This window comes from Hirundo rustica, chromosome 1 (assembly GCF_015227805.2).
Source record: "Hirundo rustica isolate bHirRus1 chromosome 1, bHirRus1.pri.v3, whole genome shotgun sequence".
NCBI classification, from domain to species: domain Eukaryota; kingdom Metazoa; phylum Chordata; class Aves; order Passeriformes; family Hirundinidae; genus Hirundo; species Hirundo rustica.
This window is the reverse complement of record NC_053450.1, coordinates 151,411,432-151,428,361: the sequence shown is the minus strand read 5'-3', so window position 1 is coordinate 151,428,361 and position 16,930 is coordinate 151,411,432.

Below are 16,930 nucleotides of genomic sequence, written 5' to 3'. Positions count from 1 at the left end.
CAACAATAAGTAAAGAGGAGGAGTAAGAAATGGCAGGGTATTGATAAAGGAGGCAAAAGGACAGAGGAAAGAATTGTTCACTGGCTGTCTCTGCGCTGTATTGGTGAAAGAGCCCAGTGACAGAGTCTTATTGTGTGTTGAAAATGAAATACCTCCGCTCCACCAATACTTGTTGTGGTCATTAAGCAGCAAGTGACTCAAGCTAAATGGATAACTTGAACCCCAGGATTTTCACCAAGCTACCCGAGGGCTATTAGTATTGAATTTCATTATTTCCAGAGTGTCTGCGAGTTACAATTGGAGACTGTATCAATTCTAGCACAATAATAAACCGCTGATAAGTACATCAGTTCAAATGTTCCAGATTAATAAAGACACTAATGTAGTCAATACCAATCAGCACTGGTTCATGGAAAGGAGATCCTGTCAAAGTAAGCTTACCTTTTCCCTGTTGATAGGGACAACAGTGCTAATAGAGTTGGCACTTTATAAAGGTATCAGTAGCACAAGGTATTTTTAAGCTGATTAAATCCACTTGGCATACGTAAAATCTGTTAAGAACTGGACATTTGATAGATCTCAAACTCTAATTGCAACAGGAGACAGTTCATTGAGCTCTTGTGCTTCCAGTGCTGCTTTGCAGAGCTGTTTGGGTCTCATACTTTGACCCCTTTTACTGATATTTTGGAGAAAAACATGTTATTACTGTCTGCAACTGATGGAGAAATCTGGGAACTGCCAAAGAAAGAAGGGATTGGGGTAGTGGCACCCTGGACTGGTTGCTGCGCTCATTGCAGGCAATCAATATTTAATATATATTGCACATCTATCTTATGAGCAATGAAGGTTTTCTGTTCACATTTACTGAGCAGCACAGTGTCCCAGGAAGCAAAAATTTTAGAGGGGGGTATAGAGGGTTTCCAGGGGTTTAGAGTGCAAATTGAAGAAGTGTTAAGAAATTGGAGGGAGTCACAGGACTGATGAAAGGATTTAAATATATATCTGGCTTACACTGAAAGGCTTAAAGGGCCCTCAAGATGTGTAGGAAGGCAAGGAAACAGCTAAGGGGTGGCTTGATTCTGGTAGGGCACCAAAAGTGACAGAAGGATATTCTGATATGGGCATGATAATATTGGACATCAAAAGAATTCAGATGGACAAATTTGTATTAGAAACAATATGCATTTATTTGTTTGGGGTTTTTTTTCCAACAATAAGAACTGTCAATCCCAAAAAACCACAATTTCTAAGGTTTGCATTTGATTTTCCATCTATAGAATTAATTTTTTAATGACATATTTTTCTTTTTTTCCTAAATTGTACACATTTAAGTGGTAAACCCAAGAATCATTTCCTCCAGGCCATACAATGAATAAACCTAAATAAAATATAAATCTAATAGGTTTATATTTGCCCAGATTCCAGGAGATACCTGAGGGACCATGAAGAAACCTCTTAGACCCAGGATGGAAAGCCAGGATCGAAGTGATCACCTGATGGAAAATTCACAGCTAAATCAGTTCTTCTGCAGGTCAGTCTTTATCTGCCAGGTCATGGACAGTGTTTTCCTCTGTGTTTTGTCATTCTGCCTTTCAGGTTCTGCAGGATTTAACCCAGATTCCGTGGTGTGCCTGAACCCCTGGATGTGTTCACCCAAACGGAAGAATAGAGGAAATAAATCGGGAGTATTTCTGCCGTGTCCTCTAGTCTGGCTCCTCTGAGTCATCGCTTAATGACATATTTAATCACATTAATGTTTTCCCTAGTCCTGGTGAGACTTACTTGTGTGCTTAACTTTATGCTTTACCAGGCTGACCTACTATTTAATGCAAACCAGGTACAACCTGGAAATTCCTCCCTCGGAGCTCAGATAAATTTATCTCCTAATGCCTTAATGGTTACTGTGTCACAGGCAAGAGAAGAACATGATAGCTGGATTTTTTTAATTAATTAGTTAGTCAAGCTTATTTTAACAAGGAGAAACCCGAGCCTAAGTTTGCCTGTCAAGCAAAAAATACTATGGCTAGGTAGATTTTCCAAAGCATGAAATTCAAGAGGAGTTAGGTTTCCTTTTGTGCCTTTGAAGAACTCTCCTTCGTGTCCAAGAGCTCTGTGTTGGCTAAAATGCTCCAGGCACTTCCCCACGGCCATTCCTGGGATGTTTGGCTGTTTCCAGGAGGCCCCATGACCAAAGGAACTCCCATGCTGCCAAAATGTCACGGTGCTTATTGCAGCATCCCTAAGGTTCATCCTCTTTTTTTTTTTTTTTTTTTCTTTTTTTCCTGCCCATATTTAAAGGCTCAGTCACAGAAATGCCTTTGGCTACACACTGGGAATCAGACCACAGCGTGATGACTCTGACCTATTTTTCTGTCACAGCACACGTCTGCTTGACAGCACTGCCCCGAGAGCCCTGGAGTTTTCCAGCCAGCTGGGCTCGGAGCAAGGACAGTGGACATTGAGAGTGGCCTTCCCAGCCTCTTCAGTCAGCCCCAAATAAGATTTGAATACAAGCTGCTGTGGTTTTAATTAGGTAAGCAGGGTCTGGGTAGCTTGCACGTGATACCCGTAGAAAACTTCTTATTTTCTCATTCTCAGCAGTGATTCCAATAAAGCTGCTTTGCTGCGGGAGAAAAGGGAAATTCTCCATGTCACCAGAGCATCCTAGGATCCAAAGATGAGGGGGAACCTATTGCAATACCAGCTCAGATGTGCTTTGAGTGAAGCTCAGCTGAATGGTAGAAAAATTCGATATTTATATTTACGGTTAAACTAATTTTATTTAGTAGGTGACTCATTATGGGCAGATGATGAAAACAAACTCACATGAAAATGCTAAAACAAAGTCTGGATACATCTTATGAGAGATTTATCATGGAATCATTTCCTGATTTGGGTTGGAAGGGAGCTTAAAGGTCATCTACTTCCAACACCGTGTCACGGCAGGGACACCTTCCACTATCCCAGGTCACTCCAAACCCCATCCAGCCTGGGATGTGGCCTTGAACACTTCCAGGGATGAGGCAGCCACAGCTTCTCGGGGCAGCTTGTGCCAGTGTCTTATCAGCCTCATAGATAAGAATTTATTCCAGAAAACCAATCTAAACCTACTTTTTCAGTTTTAATTTTTCCACTGCTACTGCTGGGGAGGACTCTAATTTGCTTTCCAATCTCAATGAGCCTTGCCTTTTGCCTCTAATGTATCTTAAAACTTTCTATTGTCCTTCTGAGAGGGCATTTTCAATGTCCATGCTCCTTAAAACATGAAAATTAACCTCCAAAACAACCCTGCCAGATGCAGCACATCCTCCCTGACGTGCTTCCATTTATGTTCCTTCTCCTTTTCCCCTAAGCATGCTTTGCCTGCATGGAAACTGAAGTGCAGAATCCAGCCTGGAAGCTCAGGAGCCACATTTTGCCCTTTTGCTTAAATTAAATCTCCAATCCCTCTACAGAGGGAGTCAGCTTCGGTGGGGCCAGGTGTCAACCAAACCACACCTACAAACTGGGACTTTCAGACATTACAGACTCAGGAGCACACCCCGTGTCCTAAGGAGTTTCCAGCCAGGAATGAGGAAGAGAAGTGAGATGAAGTGCAGCAAAGGCTAATTTGTTCAGTGAACACTGATGTATCATGTATATTTTATTATTCCCGCTTTGTAGGATTCTCATAGGATTTCCTGGGGGGAAAAAAAAAAAAAAAAAAAAAAAAAAAAAATTATGCAGCACATGAATATCCCGGGCTTGTCAGACTGCTGAAAATGCTCTGTATGGATGGGCTGAGCACACAGAACATCTGTGGCTGGGGCAGGCTGAAATCCCAGGCAAGTGTCTGACATCCCAAACACACGGAGCCTTGATCTCCACTCAGAGACACACGAGCTGGCTGAGAAAACCTGGGGAAATATTAACCTCCCCCATTCCTCTCCCCTTTTTATTTCCTTACTTTGAAGTTTTATAAGGAACCAAGACATCAGTTTCTGAGGATTGTTAGGGGGGGAAGGGAGTTCATCGTGACTGGCCATAGCTCAAGGAAGGCTTTAAGCACTGGGAGCCATATCTGAGGTTTTGCCTAGATCCGATGCTAATTTAGCTGCTTATTTTCCTTTTAATATGTTTTTTTTTAGCCTTTAGGGGCCATCTTTAACTCCAGTCAGAGAGTGTGGCTGTGGCTACAGCACCAAACCAAGCAGGGCCAGATGGACCCAGACCCACCTGGCCCTAGAGATAAATACAAGAACATGGCTCATACCCACAGAGTCACCTCCTCCCTGACCCTTCAAAACATCCCACAGAGTGGTCTTGTCCATGAGGTCACACCCCCTGGCCCTTGCACTGCCCTGAACAGTGCCCAGATGGGAGCCTGAGCATGGGCCAAAAGCGATGCCAGGGAATGAGAAGAGTCTTGGTGCTCTTGGGAGGGTGATTGATCCCGTGCCCAGGCTCTGGAGATCTACCAGAGCATTCAGACCACCTACTGCCAAGCCTCCTTCAAGTGCTGCCATCACCTCCCTCCATGAGGCCCGGGAGGGAGCAGGAAGCAGTCTGCCAGCCCGGGGGAGCAGGAGCCCCTTTGATCTCTGCAGCCAAGGTGCCCCAGTGGCGACATGTGCGGGGCAGCCTGGATGTGACCCGAGTTCATCTATCGTCAGCCTCTCCTGAAAAGCTCTATCTGGGACAGGGAAGTGTTACTGCCCTGTTTGTACCTGATGGAGATCACCTGGAAGGCAGACAGCCCTCGTCCTACGCGTCTCCAGCTCCCTGCCTCCCCTGGTAGCGCCAGGTGGGCTCAGTCCCGCTCTGCTCCCCTCTGCACCTTAATCTGGGGGTGCATGTCAGAGACACTGCCCTGCCAGGATGATGGAAGATTCTGCCTTGAGGCTCAGCCTGCTATTTCTTCACGGCATTTTCTAGTGAGACTATTTATTAATATGCCACCGCTGCCTCTATTGTATTCTGGAGTGGGGAGATGGATGTTGTGTTTTCTTTTTCAGTTAGACATGAAGACTCAGCATGAAAAGCTTCAAACTTTTCATCTCTAATGCCAGAGGAGCACAGAGGGGTGTTTTTCAGAGCCAGGCTGGCTAGGAAGCCTCGGGAATACATGAAACTATTTCAGTAGTTAGTCAAGAAGCATTCAGATAATAAGGGGAATTTCTTTACCAGACCTTAAACTATGTTTTCTACCTGACGTCTAAGAAAACGGAACCCTTTATTTTTAGATTTTAAATTTTGATTTCTTAAGGGCTCTGTCTAGTACCATGTGCAATGTAGAAATAATCTGCATGGCTTCTAATAATGCCAGTTATCTGTTAGGTTTTAGGGCCCTTTCCTTACTTAATGACAAAATAGGAGTTCAACCTGCAGCTGTAGCCCCATTTATCCTGCCCGTTTATCCTATTTGCACCCTGCTGCAGCGGCAGAGTGTGGTTGTTGATGTGTTAACGAGGTACTGGCAATTTGGACAATGTCTGTGCCCTTATTGCCTTTTTTTGTGCTTCACAAGAGCTTGGGAACTTTATGCTTTATTGATGATGTTTTTGGCCTTTCGGAATGTGAAGGAAAGCTCCTTAACCTACCAGGGAATCATCTGCAGATTCAAAAAACCAGAAGGCATGAGCAGATCTTAAAAAGTTGAAGATTTTCTGTGAAAACCTTGTGATTCTTAAGTCAATCTTTTCCTTTCAGGGGGGCTCATGAGGCTGAGATCTGACATGACCAGAGGTGGACTTTGCTTTCACTGAAGAAGCGATAAGGCATAAACTGATTACCTGCAAAGGGGTGATCTGCTCCCAGCCTCACTGCTGAGGGACAGGAAAACTCAGTTCTGGCTCATTATGGACTTGACGGTATCTGCCTTGTAAGTTGCTAAACCCATTTTGTTCATTTTGCAACACATCAATTTTATGGCTGAGGTTGAAGTATTTACTCGTCCTTGGGGTTTGCAGTTGTTGAGATACAGGATGGAAAAGCAGCCTGTATGTAAAATGTGGTTGAACTCTGCTATCCATTCAACAGAGAGTCAACAGTTCAGGAGTTAATTCATGAGAATAAGGGAGTAAAAACACACCAAGGTCAGGATCTCATGACCCACAGGCTGCCTATAGCTCCATGTGAAAAACCTTGCTATAGATAGGTATGTGGCTGGGAAAATGCATAATATTGTGCTTAAGCGAGGCATTTCACAAGTTTTGTAACATCACACTCCTGGCAAACCTTCTCGAGTGCATATCATATTCGGATCAGAGCTCTCTGCAGGATGGGAAACGTTAGGGTGATGAAGGTTTTAAATCTCATGGCACACAAATTGATACGCCAGAAAAACATTTGCAAGCCAGCGAGTGTCCCATAAACTCCCGCCGAAGGTTTTTCTCTTCGGGAGCTGTGGTGATTTACTCCAGAACTCTGGTCCTCTCTGAGCTCCTCTCATATCCCAGCAGCCAGGGAGTGCCAAGCCCAGGTAGTTTCTCCCAGCTGCCCACTTGCTGCTCCTCCTCACAGCGCCGTGAGATTTGTGTAGTGTCAGCACTGACAGCCAATTTCCTGCCTTTCCCTCAGCTCATCGCGGCTGTGCCACAGATAAAGTTCAGGTTTCCAGCTCTGCAGATCCCAAAGTGCAACAGGCCCACCTCCAAGTAGGATTTCGAGGCATCCTCCTTCCCTCCTTGCCTTTAAAACACCAAACTGGCCCAGCCCAGGAGGGAAGACTGCAGAGAGTGACCATGTCTATTGTGAAATATGGACCTGGTGAGGCAGGAGAGCTGAGCTGAGCTCAGCAGGGCTCATGGGTTGTGTGCTTCCTGCCTGTCCAGCTGGCCTTTAGCCTGGAGACCTTGAGATTCCAGGCACTAGCCTTGCTCCAGCCCATTACTTGCAAGCTGGAAAGGGCTGGAAATGTTCTGAGAGCCAGAACACCTTTGCAGTGAGGACAGTGGGTTTGTTCATTAAAGGCGGCAGTGGTGATTGGTAGCATGGTGACACTTGGCCAGATGCCCTCTGCCATCTCTGACCTGGATCCACTCTCCTAAGTGGCCTCAGGAGATGACCTAGCTTCAAAAAAAGAAAGGGAAGGGAACGAGTTTCCAAAATCTGGGAATGAGAGTTGAACGAGAAGGCAGCAGGGGCTGCCATGGGAGGGGAGGTGTCAGGGAGCAGGGAGGACGGGAAGGAGGGCTGCTCCCGGCCACCACCGCCTCAAGCACTTCTTCCATGATTCCTGAGGCTGCCACCAGCATCGTGTGTGAGCTGGTGGAAAATCTGAGTTTCTGTTCCTCTTGTGCAGGACGAGGCTTTGTGACTTCCCTTCAGACCTGTCCTGTTTGTTTGCAGCGTGGGACAGATGTGGCAGAGAGTGTCCCTTGCTGCGTGCAAGTCCACAGCTCCCAGCACCACAAGCTCCCCTCGGGGCCCGGAGCTGTTGCTGGAGGATTAATTCAGAGGGAGATTTGCACCCCAGCCCTCAACATAGCCCGTGCCCATGGAGGGCCCCTCCTCTTCCACTTGCAGGTTTTTCTTGCAGCAATTTGAAAAGCAAGGGGTAGGAGGAGGGAGGGAGAGAGAATTAATGGAACAAATGCTCCAAAAGCGGTTCCAAAAACATTTCCATCTTCCGGCAGAATAGCAGCTGTGGCATGTCCTACGCTGTGTTCAGCATAATGGTCACCAGCTGTGAGGAACTGCTTTTTTATTGACCAGAGCGTTTCCTTGGGGCTGCAATGGATACCAAACACCTCCAGCTCCAAGTTTTGCAGGTGCCCAGAGCTGGCTGTGCCTTCCTTGTGCTTTGCCAAGGAACTCCTGGGGCTGAATTTCCCCAGTGCCACCCCTCTGCCCACGCTGCCCTTCAGCATCCAAGCAGCAACAATTTCACCCAGGATGGGAGAGCTGGTGCTGAGCTCTCCTTGCCCAACGCTCCCCAAAGCCAAATGCACACCAGCCCTAAAGCCACAGTAATTAAAGGACATTTAATGAGGTAATACCCAAGATAAATAGTATCGCAATAATAATTTAAAGTAATAAAAGCTAAGGTTTTTATTTCAAGAAGATCTTTTGAGGAGGGGGCTGGATATAATCTTTTCGAGTGCTCTATTAAAGGCTCTGAGTTATAAATAAATCCATATTTTAACATCTGGGATTCATAACATCTTGCTGACAGTCAAATCTCATAAAAGATGTGGTGACTTCTACAGATGTGGGAAACCTCATTCAATGAGCTGCGTAACAAAGGAAATCTAGCTCTTTTCCATTATTTACTGTTAAATCTGTGTCTCTCTGGCTCCAGAGAGGGAGCAAAGCTGTGGGGTCACCCATTCTAAATGCACCCCTGCTAGGAAAGCCAAGAGCAACAGCATTGCCTGAGAGCCAGGGCTGAAACCAGCACTCCGTGCATCATGGGCTGCCTGCAAAGCCCAGGATGTTGATCCCTCCCTGATGCTCCAGGCTGAGCGCTCATGCAATAACAAGCAATCCCTGGGAAGCTGGCAAACAGTGGGGGATGAGAAGGTAAGCACTGCCTGGGCATCAAAGACATGAAGATTGGCATGAATCCCTTCAGTCTCAGCTTGGGATTTTAGCAAAGAGAAAGAGGGGAAAGGTAAAAGAAGGGAAGGGAAAAGGGAGGACGCCCCATCTCCCCATCTCCAAACTCTCACGAGCAACTGACTCCTCAGTCAGGATGTAACTAATCAAGGGTACAGCTCCAACATTTTCCAATTAGCCACAATTCCAAAGGAAGGAGGGGAAAATGTTGAAGTATTTTCCAGCAAAACTTAGTAAGAGCAATCCTATCCCCACAAACTACACCCAACACTTGCACTGGCACAGGCATTGCAGCAAACTGGAATCTCCTTTCTACTGGGTAAACCCAAAGAAAGTAAACAGTTTATTATGGTCACATTTAATTTGGGCTTATACAAAGCTGGAGCACTGTAGCCTATGTTTAATGCAGTTGTGGTGGTGAGGATTTGTTTTTCTCCCTCCCCAAACAGCTCACTATTGATTTTCCTCTTAAAAAGTGCTCCTGTTCTGGCAGTCCATCTCACTCTCTGTGTTCAGACTAAGAGGTTGTAATCTCCACGTCGGTGGTACCTGGATCCTCTGGCCATGGGCACGTTATGTCTTCACTAAAATAGGATTATGACCTATTAATCAATAAAGATGAAGTGGGTGAGCCGAGCTGTGACAAAGACGTGATTATTTTGCACGGTCTTGGAGAAGTGGGCAGGTGTCAGGCATGAAAGAAAACAGCATTTCAGCAGCCTCATCATGGGTTTTCTGTGTCCAGCAGAAATGGGGGGTGTAAAACAAAAACTCACACAAAGGGCTGCTGTTTGTCTTTGAGTGATCAATCTGCTCCTTCGCCAGGACCCACACAGGAGGAGATGCTCTTCTCGATGCCAAACCTTAAAGTACTTTACAGCAGAGAATAGAAATGTCTGTATTTGACAGAAGGGGAAACCGAGGCAGGCAAAGGTGGTGGGATTTGTTGGTGAGCCTATAGGAAATGGGAGCCAGGGCTGGATAACAGAAAATAGGCTTTGTGTGTTTAGTGAGTCCAGCCCAGCTGGCTGCATTGTGTGACGTGCACTAAGGGGCTGGCAGGACTCTAGAGCTGAGCTAAAGCACTGGAACTATGAACTTCCAAGCTTTCAAATATTTGGATAGCCTATAAAAATAATTTTAAGCTCCTAATCCCTCCCTGTCAAATGGTATAATTCCCCCCCCCCCCCCTTCTTTTTTTGGTTTCAACCTTCCTTCTCTTTTGGTTTTGCTAAAGCAGCCTCAGCTCTGACATCATCTGAGAATTTCATTTAACAAAATGTTTTGAATCATTTGTGCTGGTTCTGGTGACTTTGCCAATGGAAACATCCCCTGCAGCAAGTGATTTTAAATGCTGAATATGATTTTTTTTTCCCCCTCCTGTAGTTACATTCAGAGCAATACTGTTCCCTTGACTTCTGGCCAAATCACCCGGAGGAAAGGGTCGCTCTGGCATGGCAGGAGAACGTGGTTTGCACAACCTGGAAGAGCCCATCTGATGACAAGGCAGCTTTCATTCATATGCCTGCTCCCTCTCAGTCCTCCTGGGTGGGTAAGAGGATGAGCAATGGGCTGAGGGAGGGTTTGGGCACTTTTGGGGCTGCATCACAACGTGATGGTGAGACTCCCAACTGGTAAAGGGAGAGGGCACAGCTGGGAGTGAAAGCTGTGACCAAACCACACTCTGTACCCTACCAAGATTATGTTTTACTATTATGAAAGTGTTTGCACGTTCTGCTAACCAACGCTGCTCCAGAAACTGATGTTCTTGGGTTCTCCTTCACCCTCTTTTCAATGACGATGGAAGTTGGAACATCATGTCCTGGAGCCAAACAAAGCAGGGTCCCATCCTGGAGGCCACATTTGATACTCAACAGCCTTCAGATATCAAAACCAAGAAAAACAACCCAATGTGGCCCTTGGATATCCCTGATGCACAACTGCCAGATGTCCCCCTTGTATTGATGCAAAAATATTTGGTGCTTAAGGTCGCCTTTAGGAAGCAGGAATGTACTTTGCAGATCCTTGGCCCTCCACATGTCTCTGACCTACCTAACCCAAAAGGCGCACATTAAAAGCCTGGCACTAAAAGATCAGGACTGGGGGAGTGAAGTTATTAGGTTATTTCCAAACAAAATGCTCCCTGAGTCCTTCTGCACCCCAGAACCACCCCATGAAACCTTTGGGTAAGGCAGCACCTCTCTTCCAACAGCAAAAGAGACTCCAAAAGAGGAGATGTGCGAGATTTTATGGCACCATTGTGGCTCTAGTGATATTATTTGAAGCAAATGCAAACACATTCAGGCTTATAATAAGAGGGTGTAATAGATAGTAAGTGCAAATGACTCATTCACTGAGATTTTCCAGGATTAGACAGCAGCAGAAGGACAACAGCTGTGTAAAACGGACTTTAAAAAATAATCTTCTAATAAGATTTTAATAAACCTGTTAGTAAATTGTAATACTTGACTTCAAGAACTATTTCTCCCCTGCATTGTTTCTCGGTGGGGTTGAAGCCATGGTGTTCTCCAAGCATGGATGATACAACCTCGACTGCACCCCAGGCAGGGCAGGGACTCCTCGGGTGGATGAACAGAAAATCACACCTGTGGGGAGAAGCTGAGCCCTGAAAAGCTACTTCAGGCCTCCTGCAACATTAACTTTCTGAGTTAACCTCAGTTTCCATACTATTCTTGCCACCTTTTTCTTTCTGTTGACCCGAGCAGATTAATTTCCAAAATAAAACAAATAGTGGTTTATGAAACAAAAAGCCTGCTCTTTTCATTGCACTCCAGACTGCATGTAGTCAGTGCTGGCTTACCAAAGCCTTCCCCTAAATCCCATGTCTGGACACACATGTGGACATTGCCCATGCAGGGAAACTGCCCCAGTTCTGGTCCTTTCTTCAGCAGTCTGTCTCCCGGGGTCATTACATGGCAATCTTGGCTTTTGCTTGCAGGAGAGAACTCATTTTTGCAGCTGCCACAGTTTAGGAGAAAATTCTCTATGTGCAAATGTTAAGGAACTCAAAAAACAGAATGGAAAGCAAACAGAGTCAGGTTTATTTCCCTTCCTTAATCCTCTCTGAATTGCAGCACGGTTGGGTTTAAGCTGGACTGGCCAAGCTGCTCCTATTTCCTGTGAGCTTCAACAGAACAGTGTTCATCTCCATTTCCCCCTCTGTCTCTTGCTAAGTGAGGTGTCAGTCATTCATCCTGTTGCCTTAGAGAGGTTTTTACCAACCACAGACATCACCACAACGTACACATTATGTAAATAAGTGTATCTCTTAAGTGTGTGTACAATAACCTGCATTTCATTTTTGCTCTTTGGGGAAAGTAAAGGCACAGAAGATAAATGCAGCTTCTCAGTTTCACAGGATGATTGGGGAAAATCACCTTCATGTGGAGTGAGATACATCAAACCCCAAACCACCCACCCTGCTGCTCTGGGGTCAGGTTATATTGTGGGGGTGTCTGGCTCCCTAAGACCTTTGCAGGGTTAATGGGGCACTGCGTGAACCAGGTTTTGTCCTCCAGGACTGTGAGCACTGCAGATTTAGGAGATGACCCTTCATGCAGGGGCACGAGGCCAGCTCAGCCCAGCACTGCCTGCCAGATGAGACCTGAGTCGCCCTGCCACCACCATCACGATGTCTGCCAGCCCTTTTGTGGGTTTTAATTCACAGCAAGGAGTGTAATGGCTCAGACAGAGCAACCCCAGTGAGGCAGGAGGTCTCCCTGTGTCCCAGTTTCTATCCTTTGCACCCCACATGAGGTCGGGGGGTGCTGAGATGGTGGGGTCACAGCCCCATTCCCTGCTGGGGTCACAGCCCCATTCCCTGCTGGGGTCACAGCTCCATTCCCTGCTGGGGTCACAGCCCCATTCCCTGCTGGGGGCACAACCCCATTCCCTGCTGGGGTCACAGCCCCATTCCCTGCTGGGAACACAGCCCCATTCCCTGCTGGGGTCACAGTCCCATTCCCTCCTGGGGACACAGCCCCATTCCCTGCTGGGGTCACAGCCCCATTCCCTGCTGGGGTTACAGCTCCATGCCCTGCTGGGGTCACAGCCCCATTCCCTGCTGGGAACACAGCCCCATTCCCTGCTGGGGTCACAGCCCCATTCCCTGCTGGGAACACAGCCCCATTCCCTGCTGGGGTCACAGTCCCATTCCCTCCTGGGGACACAGCCCCATTCCCTGCTGGGGGCACAACCCCATTCCCTGCTGGGGACACAGCCCCATTCCCTGCTGGGGTCACAGCCCCATTCCCTGCTGGGGTCACAGCCCCATTCCCTGCTGGGGTCACAGCCCTATTCCCTGCTGGGGTCACAGCCCCATGCCCTGCTGGGGTCACAGCCCCATTCGCTGCTGGGGTCACAGCCCCATTCCCTGCTGGGGACACAGCCCCATTCCCTGCTGGGGGCACAGCCCCATTCCCTGCTGGGGGCACAGCCCCATTCCCTGCTGGGGTCACAGCCCCATTCCCTGCTGGGAACACAGCCCCATTCCCTGCTGAGGTCACAGCCCCATTCCCTGCTGGGGACACAGCCCCATTCCCTGCTGGGGTCACAGCCCCATTCCCTGGTTGGGTCACAGTCCCATTCCCTGCTGGGGTCACAGCCCCATTCCCTGCTGGGGTCACAGCCCCATTCCCTGCTGGGGACACAGCCCCATTCCCTGGTTGGGTCACAGCCCCATTCCCTGCTGGGGTCACAGCCCCATTCCCTGCTGGGGTCACAGCCCCATTCGCTGCTGGGGACACAGCCCAAATCCCTGCTGGGGGCACAGTCCCATTCCCTGCTGGGGGCACAGTCCCATTCCCTGGTTGGGTCACAGCCCTATTCCCTGCTGGGGTCACAGCCCCATTCCCTGCTGGGGTCACAGCCCCATTCGCTGCTGGGGACACAGCCCCATTCCCTGCTGGGGACACAGCCCAAATCCCTGCTGGGGGCACAGCCCCATTCCCTGCTGGGGTCACAGCCCTATTCCCTGCTGGGGGCACAGCCCCATTCCCTGCTGGGGTCACAGCCCCATTCCCTCCTGGGGACACAGCCCCATTCCACGCCAGCTCTGCAGAAGGAATCGCCTCCTGCAGACTCAGCAGCAGCAGCTGAGGGCTGTGCAGCCTTTCAGAGCACAGCAGCCGCTGCTCTGTGAAGAGGAGCAGAGCTGAACAGCATCTCCAGGTAAGTGCAGCGAGCTGGGGGAGGTAGCGTTCACAGAGAAGCTGGAGAGGAAAAGCCCAGATCAGTCACAAATTTCTTAAGCAAAACTGATGCAAGTGGCTCCTGGCTGCAAATGGGAGGAGAGGTGGTTGCTCCCAGGTCCTCTGAGGTCAGGCCTCCAGGTTTTGAAGGTAATTTCTTTTGTCTGGCAATGAAACTACCAAAGGCTCAATAATTTGCCATAAATTATTGAGTGGGTGTTTCTCCTTGCAGCTTCCACCTCTCAAGGCGGTGCTTGTTCTACCTGAGTGTTCAGTAGGTGCCTGCAGTGAGGGTTTAGGATTCCTAGAGAAACCCCTGAGCTCCTGCATGGGGTGATGCAGAGTCCCTGTTTCTGGAGCTTTTCCCCTGCACTGATATCAGAGCAGCTTGCCAACAGCTGGCTTAGGCTCAGCCTCAAAGCCTCCAGCCTGTGCTCACTCTTCTGCCTCTGTTTCCCATTGGCAGAAGTGGGGGTGAGAGCCAGGCTCTTGTCCCCAAGGCACAATGAGGGTGGCACAGCTGCACTGGGGACACCAACACCCCTGGGCACAGCAGCTCTGTCAGTGGCCTTGTTGGGAGTTAAAGAGCTTTACAGCAGATGAGAATTTGGCTCAGAAGTCCCAACATTGACCACAAGGACTTTGGGAGCATGACCTGCCACCAAACCCATATAGAACATGCCCAGACAAATAATAATTAGCTCTCTGTACTTAATTCCACACAGCTGACCTTTTCAGAGCAAGTTTTTCATGCCACCAGGATCTGACTCTAAAACCCAGCGACCCCGGGCATCCTGCAAGTGTCAGGAGGACGACAGCTCGCAGATAAAACCAGCACACAAATGTGGACCTGGTGCCCTTTTTGGGAGCTTCCAGTTTTAAACAAGCACCATCATCTAGAGCTCTGGATCTGAGGAAAAAGCACTGAAGCATCACCTGTGGCCACTGTGGTCACCAAATGCTGCTCCAGCTCTTGGGGATGAAGAGAAAGCTTTTTTTTTGTTTTTTTGCTAGGAGATTTGCTGTGGGTTCTGTCCATCAAGTAAAACATAAAGAGATGCACACACGCCTACATGTATATATAATTTTCACGTGGATTTTAGTGCTGTTTCAGTCCAGCTCAAGCATCATAGCAGCTGCTCAGGGGAAGCAATGCCATTGCCCCTTACTGCGGGCTTGTGAAAACCTTTGTTAGAGGAGAAAATTGAGCTTCAGCCACACCGTTATTTTTAATGGATTTGGATCTGACTTCTCTGCTCTGACACTCTCTACACTTAAGGAGCCACTGCAGCCCTGTCCTGTGCTGGAGGCCTCATGCCAGCACTCATGGGGGCAGGCGTGCAGCACCCCAGATGTTCCCATTCACAGTCCAGCCCATTTGCTCCGACTTTGCATCAAAATAGGATCATGCTGAGACCCCGGATTCAACTCATCAGCCTTTGCTGGAGGCAGGGGGGTAGTAACTTTTTCAGACAGCTCAGGTATTTCCTCCAGAGCTGGTCTGTCACATCACTGCAAATACGCCTGCTCTGGAGGGGTTTTGCTGGTTAAGAACGGGGTGTGATGAAGGTTTAGGGTGCTTCTTGAAAGGAGGGCAGGGGCTGGTGGGGGCCAGCAGGCAAAAGCCAGACAAAGCAAGTGAGACTGGAGTTGTGATGTTGCCACTGTGAGCCACCTAAGGGACAGGGCAGGGGCTTACCAAAGCTCACAGGGAGACACCGGGTAGGAAACAAATCCCTGGTGGTATCTGGCCTACCCCATCACCCTACACAACTCGGGGTGTAGAGCAGCTTCACTGCAAAGTGACAAACAGACAACAAAAATCGCTTTTTCCCTCTAAATGCTGTCACCAGCCAACCCAGCAGAAGCTAAATAACCCTCTCGCCCAGTCTCCCCCAGAGTTTACAATAAAGAGCCTTTTGTTGCAATTTAATTTGCAAACTTTCTCTTCTCTGCCATTCTCATGTGCCACGGTTCCGGAGACTCATATAAGTATTTTTACAAGAAATGCTTTCAGACAAATAAGTCTGGGGAGGTCTGTAATTTCTATTACCTCATGGTGACTCCATTGATAGACAGCAGCACACCTTGGGAGAATTAAGGAGCATAAAGTAATGGAGGTTTTTGTCCTCTCAAGACAGAGCTGCGAGTGCTGCCTGGCTCACGGCCAACACCACCAATTACCAACCTGGAGCAGGAGACGGGTCCTAGCGCTGAAAAATTGCATTTTTCCAACAGGCCTGGTAATGATGGAGCTGGGCTGTGAGCTGCCATTTCCTCCTGGGCCTGTCAGGCATCCAGGACCGTGCAGGTTTTGGGCCACCTCAGCATTTAGGGACAGTTGTTGTCTTTTGGGGCGAGAAGGATGGAGTTTGTGTTGCTTCCTCTTGCCTTTGCTGCCACTCACAACTCTTCCCTGGCTTATTTTTACAGAAGCCCTTCCTGCCAGGAGACAGAACAGTTGAGCATAAAGAAGCAATTTCGAAGGCACTGTCATTGGCAATTATGCTTGAAAGCCGGAGATTTAATTATTGTGTGAGAGCGATACCCTTGAAAGAGAAATTGCAGCGGTCCCATCACTTGAGACTTTTCAGCGCTGAAGCAGACGACTCACGAAATGTCAAGGAGCGAAAAACGCAGCACTCCCGTGCTTCCCACCTCCAAACCCCGGTGTGAGGCACCAAAGTCAACTGTGAGTTGGGTTAATTGAGGACACAGGTGCCCCACTTGAGTCCAGCTGTCTGCATAACGTGGGGTTCTGTCTTATTTATTTTCCTAACCATCGCTGGCGAGTGGCTGAAGCGCCGCGGCGCTTTCACAATTCCCGTTTTAAATTATGCCTGCATTTTAAATTAACGCTTATTCGCTCAGGGTGACGGTTTTCTGTGTGTTTGTTGGGAGTCTAACAATTGTATCAGCGCTCACCAGCAAACAGGTCACATTCTGCATCTCTCTCAAGCTGACAGGGTGACTATAGGTGTAGGAGAGCACTGAATTACCCTGTCCTGATCTCTACCAAGGACTGACAGCATGAAGAAAGCACATTTTGCATAAATAATTACCCAGCAGGTCTATAACAGCACAGCACACAGGGCTTTGAATCCTATAGATGTGACTGTCTTAGAGCATCAGCTCAAAGCAGGAGCAACTTTGCAGAAGATGGTGGAGCTGTGTTGGTGTAA